Source organism: Notolepis coatsorum, assembly GCF_963971535.1.
Source record: "Notolepis coatsorum genome assembly, chromosome: 13".
NCBI classification, from domain to species: domain Eukaryota; kingdom Metazoa; phylum Chordata; class Actinopteri; order Aulopiformes; family Paralepididae; genus Notolepis; species Notolepis coatsorum.
Genome location: NC_140177.1, coordinates 28,381,019 through 28,401,740, shown reverse-complemented (window position 1 = coordinate 28,401,740; position 20,722 = coordinate 28,381,019). Strand labels below are relative to the sequence as shown.

The 20,722-nt window shown below is 44.7% G+C and overlaps 1 protein-coding gene across 2 annotated transcripts in view; it reads right to left on the bottom strand.

The window, feature by feature from the left end:
• gnal2 (guanine nucleotide binding protein (G protein), alpha activating activity polypeptide, olfactory type 2) overlaps positions 1-20,722 on the bottom strand; it is an 86,196-nt gene that overhangs the window by 21,695 nt on the left and 43,779 nt on the right. The window lies entirely within an intron of this gene.

Below are 20,722 nucleotides of genomic sequence, written 5' to 3'. Positions count from 1 at the left end.
AAGCCGTTATATTAGGACGGACAAACACAAACAAACCCAACAGTGGTTATCCGGTGTGTCATGGCTGTATCACAGAGAAAACACAAGGCCACTTTGCAAACCCAGACAGATGGGGAAAAACATATAGATGTCAAGAATACAATCCACAAACATCACCTTGAAAACACATCCGGATCTATAATGTACTGAACAAAACCTCAGCTCATCCGTTTACAAATTTTTTGATCCTGAAATCAAGGGGGCCTTCTCTGAATACGAGGCCCTGCTCGAACCCCCGCCGAGGGTTTCATACGAGCCGTGTGTGTGCGTGCGTGCTCGCTGCTGTGAGAGGCACCGACCGTCGCCATGTCTGATTTCCCCAGTGGGCAGGGTCTGTGCAATGCAGCATCTGCCCACAAGAGGGCAGGCCCACTCAGCCGGGGCTATTTTGGTCCCTCTAGCTGGAGTGATTACATAAGGCGGTTATTGTGGAGGTTAGACAGCTTGCTGTTGCTGAGAGAGCATGTGCAGCAGCGGCACAGGGAGCAGGCCAGGCCCCGGACACAGCGCCTCTAGTCTGTCTGGCTCAACACTGAAACAGGCCTCCAACACAACATCTGCAGAGGAAGAAGCCAGCACTGTATACAGAATCACAATCGGAAAGGTCTTCGGTCGTTTTTGGTGCGACATTAACGGACAGACAATTACGGTAGAATAAAATAAAATGGAATATAATGAAATTTAAATGGAAGGACAATAGAATATAATGTAATTATAAAATAGGCCAGGGCTGTACAATTGTGCACGATGTGGTCAAGTATATACACCAATTAGAATAAAAATAACAATAAAGTGGGATGGAATATTTAACAGGGCTGTGCAATTGAGCCGTAATGTGCAAAAAGTATGAACAGTGAAGTATGAGCAAGTATCAAGAGTTTTGATTGTATATACAAATATATAGTCCAGTAAGGGTGTGTTAATGTTTCCAAAAATGATTGGATTTCTACAATCATGGCATTATAAGACGAAAAGATTTCAAGATTCAAGAGGTTTATTTGTCACATACATACCAGTGAAATGCGGGTGGCCATGCCAGCTTAGATTTTGTGCAATAATACTAAATAATAAAATAGACATAATGAACAGGTAATAAAATAGACATAAAATAGGCATGATAAAATAGACATGCTAAAGTCCTGAGATAATGCAATACAATGTTAGCTACGGATTAAGGCACTGTGTCCTATGTACGCTACTAACGGAACGTAGGCCAAGTGCGTCCACATTTTTATAGGATTCTATCACATTTTCATAACAATAGCACCCTGCGCCGTTTTCATTGAGGTTTCTTACAAATTAACGATGCTTTATCTTGTCCTTTATATGCCGATTATCATTAGAATCTTAAATTGTACCATATGTCCCCCTTTAGACAACATATGTAATGCTACCAGCGCACTTTTGTTAAGATAATTAGTTGGCCATTCGCGGTCGCTATACCGAGGTTGCAGTAATAGTTTAACGCTGTTCAGATCACGTCGGAGAATATAGACCCATCCCAGTGACCTGCGACCTGTGCTAACGCTCTTGGGAAATGCAGTGTTGTAGTTCTCAACATTTTCAGCCTTTAATTTTAAACCAATGCTGCCATCTACTGACAACAAAAAAGTGTTGTCTAATCGTCACCTTGAGAGCTACTTCCGTATACAGCGCCGCCCCAAACCCATTCTAGAGATTCCCACTTTTTGCTGGGAGTGGGGCGTGGCCGTATTTGGTCCCAGACAATAAGAGTGGCTGCAATTGGTCACCGTGACGTTATACAATATACAGTTTTTACTCTATATCCTTATGCTATACTTGCTATTTCTAAACTATAAAATAATCAGTTCTTTCCTTAAAGTGGCCTTTATTTTCATATTTCATAAAGCATATTCGATCGGACTAATTAGTTTACTCATTCCATCTAAAAAAAAAAGAAAAGGCTATAATCAAGCAAAATGCTCTCGTTCAACTGAAACCACGACAGCCGATTATCCGACAACTTGACAAAGGGGGGCATCCCTATTGTTCTAAAAGATGATCAGCTATATCCCGTCAAATGATCGGACCGCGAGCCCGTTACCTAGCTAGCGTGATTGTAATTCTATATGCGCTTTCATGTCGGGCCACTCGACAATCAGAGGGGCTCATTCAATGAAGGCCGTTGGTATGGCTCAGAGTAACGGAATGATTACATCTGTCATATCATTTACAGGCCACGGAAGAATATAGGCCACAAATGTGGATCAAACGCGCTATGTAACACAACCCCCCCCCCCCCCCCCCCCCGCACTCTCTGCCCTCTGAAGAACATCACAAGATGGCCAGTCTCCCAAAACAGCACTCGACGCACAAGTCAAAATTAGCAGGTTACATAAAGTTACCGTCAGGGTGGAATGATACCGTACCATCCCTTTAAAGCACAGGCCCCGCCGGTACACGGACCCACGCAGAGCAATGGACAGACGTTGTTTGGTGTGCGAGTTAGAGGTGAAATCGAAAATGAGGTTCACACAGTCCCGTCTACGAGGACGTAAAGGGAAGTACTTTTTATTATAATAAACTTAATTTGTATAGCACTTTTCATACAGAAGTTGCAGTTCAAAGTGCTTCACAACGGTAAAAAATACAGGCATAAGCGAGCATAAAAAAGATAGAGGTAGCAAGGTAAGGTAAATCACAGTGTTTCACATTAGCATCCCAATAGGCCTTTTTACAGTTTCATTCAGTAATACAAATAATAAAAATAGAATAGACAGAGTAAAAACAAAGTGCGGTTGGATTCAGTTTAAAAATAGGCAAAGAATTATAAAATAGAACGGATATACAACAGGGTATTTAACATACAACAGAGCAGTGCATCAGTAAGAAGTAAATGTCACATTTACTTAAAGTGCTTTACAATTTATGTTCCTCACATTCACCCATTCACTCACACATTCACGCACCGATGGCGGAGGCAACCATGCAAGGTGCCAACCTGCTCATCGGGAGCAGTTAGGGGTTAAGTGTCTTGCTCAAGGACACTTCGACACGCTGCCCGGGAGGAGTGGGAATTGAACCGGGAACCTTCCAACTACCAGATGACTGCTCTACTTCCTGAGGCACTGTCGCCCCTTGCAATAGAAAGTGAATAGAATAAAGAACTTGCAATAGAAAGTGAAGAGAACAAGACCATTTTGAATGAAAGCCACACAGTGGAAAAAGACATACAACAAAAGACACAAGTAGGAAAATATCGCAATACGTAATTTCACCCCATATCACACACAGCCCTAGTTACCGTCAGGCCTCTAGCCTGTGTGCGCCCTGCTTGGTTCACCTCAGCACATGACAACAGAGAGACACCACTCGTGTTCGCACTACTATATTTTCATCCCAGAGAGAAGAGTCTCACTGTCTCACAAATGTCTGCTCATCTCTTCTGGTTGCAGACAAACCGAGAAGTTGTGTGGGTCTTCTGGTGGGAGTACTAGACTCTCCAATGACCAGCCGAGCACATAGAAGAGGATTATTCTATTGTCAGGGCAATTCAAGGCAATTGAAATTTGTCTTTTTGCATATCCGTCGTAGTTACACATACACACAGTCCTCATATCCCTCCTAGTTACACATACAGTCCTCATATCCGCCCTAGTTACACATACACAGTCCTCATATCCCTCCTAGTTACACATACAGTTCCAATATCCCTCCTAGTTACACATATACAGTCCTCATATCTGTCCTAGTTACACATACAGTCCTCATATCCCTCCTAGTTGCACACAGTCCTCATATCCCTCCTAGTTACACACAGTCCTCATATCCGCCCTAGTTACACATATTCAAAACCGCCCTTAAAGAGCACCTACGGGAGGCTGCAATTCGAAACTGGCCACCGTAAATGCCCAAAACCCCCACCACCTCCTAATAGACAGTCTCCTCCCCACCGCATGTATATATTCCCTCCCCGCCGTATGTATATTTCCCTCCCACCCACCCACCCCCTCCTAATGTACAGTCCCCTCCCCATCATATGTATATACTCTGTCAGGATCTAGGGGTAACAGTACTGTATATTTGAATACCGCCTATGTCACAAATGTATCAGTACTAAATACCTATATGTCCCTATGCCATAAATGTCATGTATGTTGTGTATGTCATAAATGTCTATATGAATTGAAAATGGGGGACCCTGATGGAAACAAGACAAACGTCTTTCTCAGGTCTGCATCCCCTTAACAATTGTATGTATTGAGCCGTACTGTATTGTACCCATTCTGCAATCTGTTAAATAAAGTTTTCATTCATTCATTCATTCATTCATTCACACAGTCCTCATATCCCTCCTAGTTACACATACAGTTCTAATATCCCTCGTAGTTACACATATACAGTCCTCATATCTGTCCTAGTTACATATACAGTCCTCATATCCCTCCTAGTTACACACAGTCCTCATATCCACCCTAGTTACACATACACACAGTCCTCATATCCCTCCTAGTTACACATACAGTTCTAATATACCTCCTAGTTACACATATACAGTCCTCATATCTGTCCTAGTTATACATACAGTCCTCATATCCACCCTAGTTACACATACACACAGTCCTCATATCCCTCCTAGTTACACATACAGTTCTAATATACCTCCTAGTTACACATATACAGTCCTCATATCTGTCCTAGTTATACATACAGTCCTCATATCCCTCCTAGTTACACATACACACAGTCCTCATATCCGCCCTAGTTACACATACAGTCCTCATATCCCTCCTAGTTACACATAGTCCTCATATCTGTCCTAGTTACACATACAGTCCTCATATCCCTCCTAGTTACACATACAGTACTAATAACCGCCCTAGTTACACATATACAGTCCTCATATCCCTCCTAGTTACACACAGTCCTCATATCCCTCCTAGTTACACACAGTCCTCATATCCCTCCTAGTTACACAGTTCTCATATCCGCCCTAGTTACACATACAGTCCTCATATCCCTCCTAGTTACACATATAGTCCTCATATCTGTCCTAGTTACACATACAGTCCTCCTATCCCTCCTAGTTATAAGATAAGATAAGATAAGATATTACTTTATTAATCCCCTTGGGGAAATTCCAATGACTCACACATACAGCTCAAAGTCTCATTAATAATAACACATCACAATCATTACATTTTTACAGTAACAACGGCACAGCATAAATTCAACAGACATGTACATTTGTTGACACATGTCATCTACAGAAGGCCTGAGACGCTGTATGCGATAGTCGGCAGCAACAACACTAAGTCGTAAAACAAGGCATCGTGCGCCAGAGTTCTAATACAGTTCTAATATCCACCCTAGTTACACATATACAGTCCTCATATCCCTCCTAGTTACACATACAGTTCTAATATCGCTCCTAGTTACACATAGTCCTCATATCCCTCCTAGTTACACATAGTTCTAATATCCCTCCTAGTTACACATATACAGTCCTCATATCCCTCCTAGTTACACATACAGTTCTAATATCCCTCCTAGTTACACATACAGTCCTCATATCCCTCCTAGTTACACATAGTTCTAATATCCCTCCTAGTTACACATACAGTTCTAATATCCCTCCTAGTTACACATACAGTCCTCATATCCCTCCTAGTTAGTCCTCATTATTTACACAGTCCTCATATCCCTCCTAGTTACACATAAGTCCTCATATCCCTCCTACTTACACATAGTCATTGTATCCCTCCTAGTTACATAGTCATCATACCCCTCCAGTTACACATAGTCTTCATATCCCTCCTAGTTACACATAGTCTTCATATCCCTCCTAGTTACACACAGTCCTCATATCCCTCCTAGTTACACACAGTCCTCATATCCCTCCTAGTTACACACAGTCCTCAATCCTCATATCCCTCCTAGTTACACACACAGTCCTCATATCCCTCCTAGTTACACACAGTCCTCATATCCCTCCTAGTTACACACAGTACTCAATCCTCATATCCCTCCTAGTTACACACACAGTCCTCATATCCCTCCTAGTTACACACAGTCCTCATATCCCTCCTAGTTACACACAGTCCTCAAGCCTCATATCCCTCCTAGTTACACACAGTCCTCATATCCCTCCTAGTTACACAGTCCTCAATCCTCATATCCCTCCTAGTTACATACAGTCCTCATATCCCTCCTAGTTACACATAGTCCTCATATCCCTCCTAGTTACAGTCCTCATATCCCTCCTAGTTACACATACAAGTCCTCATATCCCTCCTAGTTACATACAGTCCTCATATCCCTCCTAGTTACACAGTCCTCAGATCCCTCCTAGTTACATACAGTCCTCATATCCCTCCTAGTTACACATACAAGTCCTCATATCCCTCCTAGTTACATACAGTCCTCATATCCGTCCTAGTTACACAGTGCTCATATTAGGGGTGGATGGTATAAACGGTATACCGTATAAACGGTATGAATTTGCGCTACGGTATGGATTTTGACTATACCTTCATACCTTGTGACCGGTAGACTAGAGCAGCTAGTCACAGCAGTAGCAATGACGTTAACGTTACTTGACGATTCACTTGACGTTTGCAGTGGTCGTTGCATAGTGTTTAATTGTACTGAGTTTTTCTCCACTTGCTCACGGACCTTGCCATATAGTTTGGGCATTTCAATTTGGCTAAGGAAGCTGAGAGGAGACTTGCTTTAGCGCAGCAACAGGCTAACGTTAGCCGCTAAGCTAACATTCTTTACGTGACTCCGCGGCACCAGTTCAATTAGTGAGGAAAGGGAGGTTATATTGACGAGGCTTGACAAAACAGAGGTTCAAAGATAACTTCACATTTATTGGCTATTCGTTTCTTTATGTCGCTTTATCCATCAGGCTGCTCTCGTTTCCAACTCTGTGTGTTGACAATGACATCCTGGTGTGACATCATCAACTAGAGCAACTTAGGACGCTCAAACCTCAAACTCAAACCTATTACATCACGCTCTCTCTCTACGTTGTCAAACATGTACACTAAAGTTAAGTTATGTTTGGAGTTTTATTGTGTTTGAGTTGTTTAAGGCAAAGAACCCTCATATCCTGCAGTCGTTTTTATGTTCACTTTGTGCCACTTGATTTGATTGTATTTCATGAAAAAAGTGTTTTTCAGAGATGGAAGTAACTTGAGAAAAGGTTTTGCATTTTTCTATTGCAGTTTTGCACAATAAATGTTCTTAAAATCCTCCTCTGTACTATGTGAAATATGTCCTAGTAATACAAGAGTACAGTAATAGCTGCCAGATTCTTACTCCTTCAGAAGCATTTATATAGACATTTTAAGATAAATGAATATACCGTGATATATACCGTTACCGTCTATGCTTCAAATTATACCATGATATAAATTTTAGACCATACCGTCCAGCCCTACCTCATATCCCTCCTAGTTACACAGTCCTCATATCCCTCCTAGTTACATACAGTCCTCATATCCCTCCTAGTTACACATACAAGTCCTCATATCCCTCCTAGTTACATACAGTCCTCATATCCCTCCTAGTTACAGTCCTCATATCCCTCCTAGTTACACATACAAGTCCTCATACCCCTCCTAGTTACACATAGTCCTCATATCCCTCCTAGTTACATACAGTCCTCATATCCCTCCTAGTTACACATACAAGTCCTCATACCCCTCCTAGTTACACAGTCCTCATATCCCTCCTAGTTACACAGTCCTCATATCCCTCCTAGTTACATACAGTCCTCATATCCCTCCTAGTTACACATACACAGTCCTCATATTCCTCCTAGTTACACATACATACAGTCCTCATATCCCTCCTAGTTACACATACACAGTCCTCATATTCCTCCTAGTTACACATACATACAGTCCTCATATCCCTCCTAGTTACACATACACAGTCCTCATATTCCTCCTAGTTACACATACATACAGTCCTCATATTCCTCCTAGTTACACATACACAGTCCTCATATCCCTCCTAGTTACACATACACAGTCCTCATATTCCTCCTAGTGACACATACACACAGTCCTCATATTCCTCCTAGTTACACATACACACAGTACTCATATTCCTCCTAGTTACACACACATACAGTCCTCATATTCCTCCTAGTTACACACACATACAGTACTCATATTCCTCCTAGTTACACATACACTACACACAGTACTCATATTCCTCCTAGTTACACATACATACAGTCCCCTCATATCTCTCCTAGTTACACATACACTACACACAGTACTCATATTCCTCCTAGTTACACATACACACAGTACTCATATTCCTCCTAGTTACACACACATACAGTACTCATATTCCTCCTAGTTACACATACACACAGTACTCATATTCCTCCTAGTTACACACACATACAGTACTCATATTCCTCCTAGTTACACATACACACAGTCCCCTCATATCTCTCCTAGTTATACATAAACACAGTACTCATGCATTTCATCAGAGAGGTCAGGGCTGCAGTGCAGTGCCCCTGGAGCAGTTTTTGGGCTCAGTGCCTTGCTCAAGGGCACTTAGGCAGGATAATGGGCACCGTAGATTTGTAATACCAGCCGCCCTTCAGTCAACTTTCACCAGCCCACAGCTGGACCACACTCTTGTCGGAAACGGGAATCGAAACGGCAACCTTTTGGTTACTGGCCGGCCTCTACCTCTAGGCCATGCTGCCTCTCTACCTCTAGGCCATGCTGCCTCTCTACCTCTAGGCCATGCTGCCTCTCTACCTCTAGGCCATGCTGCCTCTCTACCTCTAGGCCATGCTGCCTCCCTACCTCTAGGCCATGCTGCCTCTCTACCTCTAGGCCATGCTGCCTCTCTACCTCTAGGCCATGCTGCCTCTCTACCTCTAGGCCATGCTGCCTCTCTACCTCTAGGCCATGCTGCCTCTCTACCTCTAGGCCATGCTGCCTCTCTACCTCTAGGCCATGCTGCCCCTCTACCTCTAGGCCATGCTGCCTCTCTACCTCTAGGCCATGCTGCCTCCCCACATACAGATGTGTTTATATAAACGGACAGCACATCAAAATACCAGCTCCTGAAAGGTCGAGGGCCACGGATGATAGTAACTGACCCAGGGCCTGTACGTATCAGGCAACTCAGTGTACTAACCTGACACCAGTCATAGTGAGGTGTGTGTGTGTGTGTGTGTGTGTGTGTGTGTGTGTGTGTGTGTGTGTGTGTGTGTGTGTGTGTGTGTGTGTGTGTGTGTGTGTGTGTGTGGTCATGTGACACAGAGCGGCCTGACCAAAACCACTCTCTAGACATGCTGACATGTAGGGCAAAACAATTCCCATAATCCCATCTGTGGCCCGAAGGAGAAACGTTTAGACCATGTCCACTATTCCAGGTCTTCTGAGGGCCTAGGTACACTAGTTCAGATGGAGCATTAATATCTCTGTCTTGTTTGGAACACAAGACACATCCAGTAGCCCATAGGGATATTGTTTAAAAACACACCATGAAAACTGTGTACCGTTGTGCTGAATCTTTCCCAACTAGACCAAAGCTAAAGAACACACGCGCACACACACGGGGATGCACCCATATAGTTACAGCTACGGGTATCAGATATTGGGACAATATCTGGCTAAAATAAGAGTTATTGTATCTGGAGAACGTTCCCCAATACATTTACATTTAGCTGAACGTTTTATCCAAAGCGACTTACAAGTTCTGTACAACAGGAAGGGTACAACTCTAAGGGTCAGTAAGATTGTTCGTCAAACAGCGTCGAACATGAGTGCTACAGTCTTGAGTGCAGAGTAGTATAGACATACTAGCATAGTAGGTAGTAGTATAGACAAGGTACATTCCTTAGTAGCAAAGTGCATAATAGTAAAAGAGTACAAAAGTTAGTATTTATTTTTTCTTTACTATACTAAAACTCTATACCAGGAGCCGTGAAATCAGAAGCAAAGCTGCTTAATTGTCTGCATTTTTGACAAGTGTTACATAGTTTACACAAGTTTTTCTTTTTGTCAAATGTCTATCCTGTTCAGTAGCAGCAGTGGATGGGACCGGTACTCTGGTAGAGATGACCAGGCCTACTAACAAGTCTAGTACTCAGAATCTGTATACTCTGTAAAAAGGGGATTTTGATGTAGCCTGTCCCTAACACACAAACATAGGCACGCACGTGAATATAAGCACAAACACCGTCCAACACACAATGCAAAGCGGCTCCGGCTCCGCGCTTCATCGCTGCAACAATGTGGTGTATTTTTAGTCGGCCTTCCTTGCAAAAAGAAAAAAAAACCTAGGTTATAATTACGGAGCACGCTGTGACTGCCATGTGACAGACGTGCTATTGGTAGAAGCACTGCGAGCCAAATATAGTCCCTGTACCACAACAAGGATCCTGCATGCAGGAAAAAAAAGACAAAAAGAGATAACACTGATTATCTGATTGCCTTCCAGACAATTCTGTATTAAAGACGTTTTTTTTTTTTTTTGGAAAAGGAGGGGGGGGGGGGAGGTACAAGTTTCGGGGCTATGGCTGTTCTTCTGGATTTGAGATCCGGTGAGATCGGTGCTCCACGTCTTGATTTAACCCCCCGGAACAGTTCTCCATCGGCTTCAGAAGATAATTCGGTCATCTGGTTATTCTGGGCCCAACGTAGGCTATTCCTGCACGACGGTTTAGTGGCGTAACGCCAGTCCGTCTCTTTCTCTGCTCCTTACAGATTAGACTCGGTGGGCAAACACCAACACTGACTGCGGCCTGGTATGAGCTGGTATCTTTTCTGACTGTACTCAGTAATATGGGTACATACTACACACATACATACGTTGCACATTTTAATTATTTGAGCCTGTTGCTAGATGCGTGTAGTGTTTGACCCGTTGTCACGTTAACGGTTAAGTCTTTGTTCAGTGTTCTTTTTTTAACTTTCATTGTTATCTCCTCTCCTTAACCCCAGCAAGAGGACTTTCACCTGGTGATCGATGGAACTAAGAAATTGCTCTTAATTGAGCTGCCGGAAGAGAAGAATGACATAAAAATGTAGCTACTTCTATAGAGAATAGTCTCTTTTCCCTTCACCTATAGGCTCGTCTGTCAGTGTCTTCAGTCAGTGCACAGTGTTCATCTGTGCCAGTCTGTGGTGCTATTTATAGGCTGTTCTGTGCCAGTCTGTGGTGCTATTTATAGGCTGTTCTGTGCCAGTCTGTGGTGCTATGTGTAGACTCTGTTCTGTGCCAGTCTGTGATGATATGTGTAGACTCTGTTCTGTGCCAGTCTGTGATGCTATGTGTAGACTCTGTTCTGTGCCCGTCTGTGGTGCTATGTGTAGACTCTGTTCTGTGCCAGTCTGTGATGCTATGTGTAGACTCTGTTCTGTGCCAGTCTGTGATGCTATGTGTAGACTCTGTTCTGTGCCCGTCTGTGGTGCTATGTGTAGACTCTGTTCTGTGCCAGTATGTGATGCTATGTGTAGACTCTGTTCTGGGCCAGTCTGTGGTGCTATGTGTAGACTCTGTTCTGGGCCAGTCTGTGGTGCAATGTGTAGACTCTGTTCTGGGCCAGTCTGTGGTGCTATGTGTAGGCTCCCTTGGGCCAGTCTGTGGTGCGATGTACAGGCTATGTTCTGTGCCAGTCTGTGATACCATGTATAAGCAATGTTGGGCCAGTCTGTGGTGCGATGTACAGGCTCTGTTCTGTGTGGTGCTATGTGTAGACTCTGTTCTGGGCCAGTCTGTGGTGCTATGTATAGACTCTGTTCTGCACCAGTCCGTGGTGCTATGTATAGACTCTGTTCTGTGATGCTATGTATGTATAGGCTCTTTTCTGCACCAGTCCATGGTGCTATGTATAGGCTCTGTTCTGTGCCAGTCTGTGATGCTATGTATAGACTCCGTTCTGCGCCAGTCCGTGGTGCTATGTATAGGCTCTGTTGCCGACAGTATTTCTAGACATGGCTGGGTCTTTCTGTGTGTGTGTGTTTGACCTGGTCTCTCTCTATGTATTTGGCGTGGTCTCTCTAACAAACACACACACACACAGTATGACAAGGGGCAGTCAAGGCTGCAGGCCTCAGGGCAGCGCAGTACCCCTCTGCGCTGTAGCCCTACGTGGTCTGGGTCACATGTTCTGCGGCCCATGGAGCACTCAGTGCACAATGAGAGGGAGGGTGAGAGAGCGGGGGGGGAGGGGGGGGGGGGGGGGGTGTTGGGCTCGAGGACATGGGTGACCCAGCTCCACAGGGGAACCTTTTCCCAAAAAAAAAAAAGCACCAGGGCCGGTGCTACAGAGCTGTCTGGGCCACTCGGTGGTCCATGCCTCCGCTATGTCGCTCTCTCTCTTTGTTGTGGACCCGCAGAGAGAGAAAAAACGAACAGAAAAACAAAAAGGGACCAAACGGGCCGACTGGCAAAAGGCTTTAGTGGACCGTCCGTGGCGTCCAGATTACAGAGGTTCATACATTCAAATTCAACAATGATGTGCCATTAGGACTCGCCCTGTGGTTAACTATTACAAAGCAATTTGGTATTTTTTTATTTTTTTATGTACGGCAAAGACAGAACCATTAAAGGAAAATAAATATATAAAATAAATCTGAACTGGATGTAGAAGATTTACAGACGGGCGTTGGAACCTTGTGCAGATGTGTGGAAAAGGCCTCGGCGGACAGACGGACCTTCATGCCATCGACAGCGGGGCCACAGCCTCATGTGCTCGTTTCATAATTGGCTTGACTTTTTACAAATAGTAGACCATCTTTAATTAGCGGTGGAGAGAGCCGGATCAATAGTTTCCATATTTTGAGCAGGCTCTGCCCGGCGTAATGGCCAAGCGCTGCCCGCAACCGCTCTGACCGGAGCGTTGGACGTCCCGTGATGATGACCGGGAGGATGCGACCCTCTCTTTGCCTCAAATAGTGCCGCCATCAGCTACATTTTTTTTATCTTTAAAAATGTTCAGTTGCTATCGCATGCACTTATGTGTTTCACTACACATATGAGTGCATGCTTACCAACTGTTCACCTGTTTTATTGCAACACTACTATCAGGGTGAGCAGCTTTAAGTACCTGGGGGTCCACATCTCAGAGGACCTGACATGGTCAACACACATAGACACAGTAGTAAAGAAGGCGAAACAGCGCCTCTACCACCTGAGACAGTTAAGGAAGTTCAGAGTATCGGGGAAGATACTCCAGTCCTTCTACTCAGGAGCTGTAGAGAGCATCCTGACCGGAAACATCACTGCCTGGTATGGAAACAGCACGGCACAGGACAAGAAGGCCCTACAGAGAGTGGTGCGCTCAGCCGAGCGTACCACGGGTATTGCACTACCCCCCCTGCAGGTTCTATACAACAAGGTGCAAATCCAGAGCCTGCAGGATAATGAAAGACCCTCACCACGCCAATAACAGCCTGTTTCAGCTGCTGAGGTCAGGCAGACGCCTGCGAACCCCAGCTACTAGGACAGAGCGGCTTAGGCTCAGCTTCTTCCCCCAGGCCATCAGAGCCATGAACAATGAACATTGAGTGCTCTGAACATTGAACTATCCACACACAAGCACACATGAACACACACACGACACGCACGCTGTGCACGCTCACACACGAGCAGCCACTTAACACTTTAACATGAGCGGGCACACACTCATGTCGCACACACGCACACTTATGGCCAAAGGAAAGGACACTTTAAATTAGAATAACAGGAACAGTGTATTGCACTACCAAAGCTAACTAGCATGTCCCATATGCTCTGTAAATAACTATGTACAGATACCGAGATGTCACTCCATGTTACCCGTTACCCGTTTACTGCACAATGTTGTTTTTTCATTTTTGATTCTATTATATGTTGTACCACTGTATTGCACATCGTTGCGGGCAAGACCACCCGCATTTCATTGTATACCTGTATGCCGTGACAATTAAAACTCTTGACTTGACCGACATCTAAGAAGGGAGATCCCCCCTTGAATGGCCCTGCTAAGGTTTCTCTCCTCCACATTGCCTGTGGTGCATTTCTTCCTATTGCTAGGTTTTAGTGAGTTTTTCCTTACCTTCGCGTGGGGTATGTCTGGGAGTGTTGCATTTATTTTGCATTTATTTAAAAAAATGTTGGACTTTATGGTGTGTTTTTGTTCTTGATTTATTGTGATGTTTCTTCTTGACTTGTTTAAAGAAGACGTGTCCGGCCCATGGGGACATTAACGTGTGTGGTCGGGCCTTACAAATACATTTTATTTGATTTTCACTTAGCCTCCACGTGCTGGCGGCGGCCGTTTGAAAAACACACTGCTGGGTGGTGGTACGCCACGGCGTCGGCGAGCCTCCTCGCTAGTGCCACTTGGAACGCGCTACTGGAGGATTTGAATATGGTTTTCTAGACACATTTCACATCACACTTTCACCTCAGGAGGAGACAAGGCAACGTTCAGATTCAGATTCCTTTATTAACACATTGAGTGCCAACGACGAGATTAGTCGTGCTAACTCGCCATGCATTGAGTGCCAATGACGAGTTTTCTCGTCGTTTAATCGCCATTTCTTTTATTAGCGATATCCATAAATTTTTCATCCATCCAGCCTGACGTTATCATTGTGAATGGGTCTGAGCTTGAAAAGGGCAAATACTGCCGCCTATCGTCTCCCGGATGGTAATGCACATCATTGGATTGGATTGGGTGGGCAATGGCATGTGCATCAGAAAAAAAGTCCGGTCCGGGGTTTTCCCATCTCTGGCAAGCACTATCGTATTATCACATTCACTGGCGAGGCTCGGAGCAGCGTCGATTATGTGTTTTGGTGCTATAACGTTGGATCAATAAACGCGATCAATATTTGGAATGGCGATCAGAAATTGGATTAATCTTTTTGCAGAACATCTGATGTGAGGTAAGGACTCTATTTTACCAGTTTTGGGTTAATCAGATGTTTTTTTCTCAGCCATCGCAGCGTGTCAGTGTGTGTGTGTGTATGACGTTAGTGCTGACCAGGTCATGGATAATAGATTTTTCAGCCCGCTTCTCTAGCGTGCATAAGTACACATATACTAATCGATAATCTAGCATTTATTTGAAAACTATTCATAAATCAGCCGAAAAATGACAGTGATTTGTGTATTCCACTAAAGAGCTATTATCGCGGAATTTCTCTGGAATTACTAGAACTCTCCAAAACTATACTCTTATTCAAAACGGTATAAAATGGAAATGTACCAATGAAAAAACAATCCGTTTCGTACATGTTGACTGCGAGCAAGTCATTGATAAGCGAGGGGTGTTTTAGACCCATAGCCATAATTTAAGATATAGTTTAAGCCTTCGCAAATTTCCTTGACCTCCCATTGACTTCAGTGCTGGCACTCTAGCCCTATGGTCAAAGGGGTGTGGCACTCAATGTGTTAAGCCATTTGTGTTGGTAATTGTTGCGGCATTACAGTGTATGCATTTTTCATAATTTTTTCACAGTAAGAACAACACCGACACAGGACAAAAACAGTGCAGTGGAGGATTAATAATTTAAATACATATATATACAGTATATAAAGTATAAAGTGTAAAGTGCAGAGTTCCAGTAAAGACCAGTGGTGCAGTGTCATTGTGCCAGTGTGACTTGGGGGCAGAGGGGGGTCCTGAGGCATTGATCAGCCTGGCGGCTGAGGGGAAGAAACTCAGTCTGTGACGAGTCATAGGCGTAGTTTAGGGGGGGTTGCAGGGGGGGGGGGGGGGGGGGCAATGGGGCATGTCCCCCTCAACATTGAGAAGAGGTCAATTAGTCCTCCTTGAAAGAAAAAATATATATAGGCTACAGAATGCCTCAGAGCCTTACTGCATTATATTCCATTATATTTGTGTCAGCGGGTACCTGAATGTTGTCTTTCGCTTTACATAGACATGTCCACCATACATTGATGCAGAAAAGGCACAGATTGGTGAAAAAGAGTACAACAGAATGCAGTGTTCGACGCTCTACATTTCCAGTGTTCAGCTTACAGTGTTGAAACCAAACCTACACCCTTGGTGTCATTAAAATATATCTTGCGATACCATACAGTATGTAGCCGTTACATTGTCCAACTAACACCTCTCCCGAAGGCTAACCGGCACTGTCCGCTTCCATTCATTGTGCTAAGCTAGGCTAACGTGCAGCGAGATAGCTTTCTACTGAACGCACAGAGGAAACTGGTATCTATCTTCTCGTCTCTCTCTGGAGAAGACGGTAAGCTCATTTGCCAAAATGTTGGCGTATTCCTAAACATTGAAGATGTACTTTTTTCTCTTATCTCGTCTTTTGAAGAAAAGAAAAAAGGGGACACATTTACAATCCGGTACATGACGGTACAGATCATAAACATCCGATACTGTGAGGTGTGGCAGCCACGTGGGGGAGAGGGGAGGGTAGCGTAGGTAGAACCTGGTGGAAGAGATGTTGGGAGTCCCAGGTCGAACTCCTCCGTCCGCACCAGACAGAAACACTGTGCCGTTTTTTCGGGAGATGGATCTGAAACTAGACAAATCCATCAACGGCTCAGTGGGCACTTCCTAAATATAGGAGCGAGAACGGAGGAGACGGAGAAAGTCAAACTGAATCCTGTGTAAACAACGGCGCCTGCTTTATCTCAGGCCAATGCGCTCCCTCTCTCTCCTGGGGCCGCGTCAAGTCCTGCTTTTGAAAGGTGTTGTATAAAAAAAAGGGAAAAAAAGGAAAATTACATTGTAGTGCCCTTTTTGTCTCTGCTCAGTGTCTACGAGGACCGTGACATTGCCTTCGCTTAGAAATAGACACGGTCCCCAAACTCGGGTGTTTAACCCTTTCACTACCACACTAGTATAGACGGTTAACCGTCTGTAGTGTGGTAGTGAAAGGGTTAACCTTCTGTAGTGTGGTAGTGAAAGGGTTAACCCTTTGGTAGTGTGGCAGTGGAAGGGTTAAGAGACAGAACGCAGAGAGACTCCATCAAAAGCCACAGACAGAGGCCTAATCCAAGATCCTTATGGAGCTCTCAACCACCCCCCCCCCCCTCCCTCCTAGAATAAATACATCCAAGAAATCACACAGCGAGAGCAACTGGTGACTATTTATTTAACAATTTCTCACACGTGTGACATCGGTACGCTAGCTGTCACGCACCGAATTAGTCTGCGGTAAAAATAGAAAGTCAAGTAAAAATAACCAATCAACCATATTGAGTAGGTTTTCCAAACGCTTGGCCCTAAACGGCTGCTGCCCCGCGATGCTACATAGATTGTTCCGGTTGGAAGTGAACCGTTGACCCAGTGAAGAGGAGCTTTCCCCCAAATCAAAAGTCAATAACCAATATCCAATGTCAGACGGTGGCGACTGGGCCTGCAGTATCTGCTCAGGTTGCATAACCCTAAAGCTCCGGCTCTGCCCGCTGAGGGCGCAACGAGAGGAGCGATTATGATGGGGATTAATATTATCTATTAGATTACATTCAAAAATGTATCGTCATCATACAGCACAAGTACAGTGCAACGAAAATAAGTTTGCCATACAATGTAACAGTAAAGTGTAATAGTTATATACAATGTACAGGTGATTAAACTGGGGTATAAAATATATAAATTAGTACTACTGGGTAATAGTGCTAATCAGATGTATGTACAGAGTTGTAGTATTAATATGTACAGTGACATACAGGTATAAAAACATTATGGTAGTAAGTCATACTGGCCAGTAGTGTAACTAGTAAGAGTAGGTAAGGGAAATGTACAGATATATATATATAGTATCTACAGATATGTTATAGTATCTATATACTATTCGTTAACAACAATTAGTTCTACTAGTTGTTTTTATTTTGTGGTTGTATTGACGTCACGGGACGCTAAATGTTTTGAATCCCCCTGGATCAGGCCGTAGTCCAAGCTGGACAGAACGGCCTGTAGCCGAGTGGGTCTGGCCCGGCCCAGCAGCCTGTAGCCGAGTGGGTCTGGCCCGGCCCAGCAGCCTGTAGCCGAGTGGGTCTGGCCCGGCCCAGCAGCCTGTAGCCGAGTGGGTCTGGCCCGGCCCAGCAGCCTGTAGCCGAGTGGGTCTGGCCCGGCCCAGCAGCCTGTAGCCGAGTGGGTCTGGCCCGGCCCAGCAGACTGTAGCCGAGTGGGTCTGGCCCGGCCCAGCAGCCTGTAGCCGAGTGGGTCTGGCCCGGCCCAGCAGCCTGTAGCCGAGTGGGTCTGGCCCGGCCCAGCCGCCCGCCTCAGTCCTCAATGCTGTTTGTGTAGTTCCTCCACTCGCCTCCGGGTGGCATCCCTTCGCTCTCGCTTCAGACAGCCTCTCTTCCACACTGACCCTGCCTGCTTTTAGCAGCTGGGTTTCCATGGCAACCCCAGTCAGTCGATACCACTCCCCCCCCCCCCTCTCTCTGTCTCTCTCTGTCTCTCTGTCTCTCTCTCTCTCTAATCCAGGCCATACTTGTATCCCTCCCTTCCCAGACTCTCCCATACATTTACACAGTCCAGCTCTGCTCTGCACACAGGGCAGATTCCTGCATCTGTACTGGCCCCCTTCTCTGCTGTTTGTGTACGTGTCTGTGCGCGTGTGTGCGCGCTTGCGTGCTTGCCTGTGTGTGTGTGCGTGTGTGTATATGTATATATGTGTGTGTGTGTGCGTGCACATATGTGTGTGTGTGTGTGGATGTGTGCAAATTCAGCCATATTAAGAAGGATATCTGACATTTTGTTGGTGGTAGAATAATATACACTGTAGCTTAGTGGTTGAATATACAGTAATATACACTATAACCTGGTAGGATACACACTAACTTAGTGGTAGGATATACAGTATTATATACTATAACTTAGTGGTAGGATATACAGATATACACTAATTTAGTGGTAGGATATACAGTAATATACAGTATAACTTAGTGGTAGGATATACAGTAATATACAGTATAACTTAGTGGTAGGATATACAGTAATATACACTATAACTTAGTGGTAGGATATACAGTAATATACACTATAACTTAGTGGTAGGATATACAGTAATATACACTATAACTTAGTGGTAGGATATACAGTATTATACACTATAACTTAGTGGTAGGATATACAGTATTATACAATATAACTTAGTGGTAGGATATACAGTATTATACACTATAACTTAGTGGTAGGATAGGGCGGCTGGGTGGCGCAGCGGACATTGCGCTCGTCACCAACGCACGAGACACCGGTATCGAATCCGGCTGTCGGCGTTGCCTCCGACTTGGGCCGGCCGTCATACTAACTCAATTGGCAGAGTTAGCGGGTGGGAAGTCGATGGGTGGTAATCTGGACGTTGTAAACAGCGACTCCTACAGGTCGGTTGGGGCGCCTTCACAGCAGAGACAGGAAAATGGCGGGGGCAGTGTGAGCCTCCCACACGTTACTCCTCGCCAAATGAGTCCGCGCTGGCAGGTGAAAAGATGCAACTGGCTGCCTACACATGTATCGGAGGGGACATGCGATGGGCTTCTATCCTCCCTACAACCGGCCAGTGGGGGGCACATGCGAGCAACGTTCAAGACAGGGGAGGGGAGAATTGGCACAGCTAAATTGGGATGGGAGAAAAAAAATTGATTATACACTATAACTTAGTGATAGGATGGCGGCTACGTGGCGTAGTGGGCAAGGCGCTCGCCACGAATGCAGAGACGCTGGGCTCGCCTGTTCGAGCTCAGCGCTCCACTTTGCTTTCAGTTTAGCTGGTCGTTCATACTAATACACATTGGCCGTATTAGGGGGTGGGAAACTGATGGGTGGGGATCGGGCGTTGTGGACAGCGACTCCTACAGGTCGGTTGGTGCGCCTGCGCAGTAGAATCAGGAAGTGTCGGGGGCAGCGTGAGCCTCCCACGCGTTACTCCTCGCCACTGAGAGATCGAGCTGCGTAGGTGAAAAGATGCGACTGCTGTTACCTCAAGTACCGGAGGGGACTTGTGCTATGTATGACTTAGTCCACATTGCAGCCGGCTTGTGGGAGGCAAGAAACAGCGTTCGTGACAGGGGAGGGTTGAATTGGATGATACGAAATTGGGATGGGAGAAAATATAGAAAAATGGGAGAAAAAGTGGATCAAAAAAAAACTTAGTGGTAGGATATACAGTATTATACACTATAACTTAGTGGTAGGATATACAGTATTATACACTATAACTTAGTGGTAGGATATACAGTATTATACACTATAACTTAGTGGTAGGATATACAGTATTATACACTATAACTTAGTGGTAGGATATACAGTAATTGTAATATACAGTAATATACACTAACTTAGTGGTATGATACAGTAATATACACTGTAACTTAGTGGTAGGATATACAGTAATATACACTATTCACTGGGAACTATTCGAATACTAATGGAAAAATTCTTCCCCCACACACACGTTAACATATCATATTGTTTTTACTTAATAGTGAACGTGAGATAATCAAACAAGCAAGCTAACTGGCTGCTGTCATTGCGAACAGCTAACGCTAGTGGACCAAGCTAGCGTATTTTCCGGGAACAAAAGCATTCATTCTGAACATTACATCACTGATGCTTGAAATGTGTGAGGTTAGTGAAACAACATAGCAAATATACAAAACGTTGCTATAATGCAACATATCCGGTCTCTCTTTCTTCATCTTTCTTTTATGTTCTCCCAGCTGTTAACAGACTGTTATGCTACCTGGCTAGCCAGCT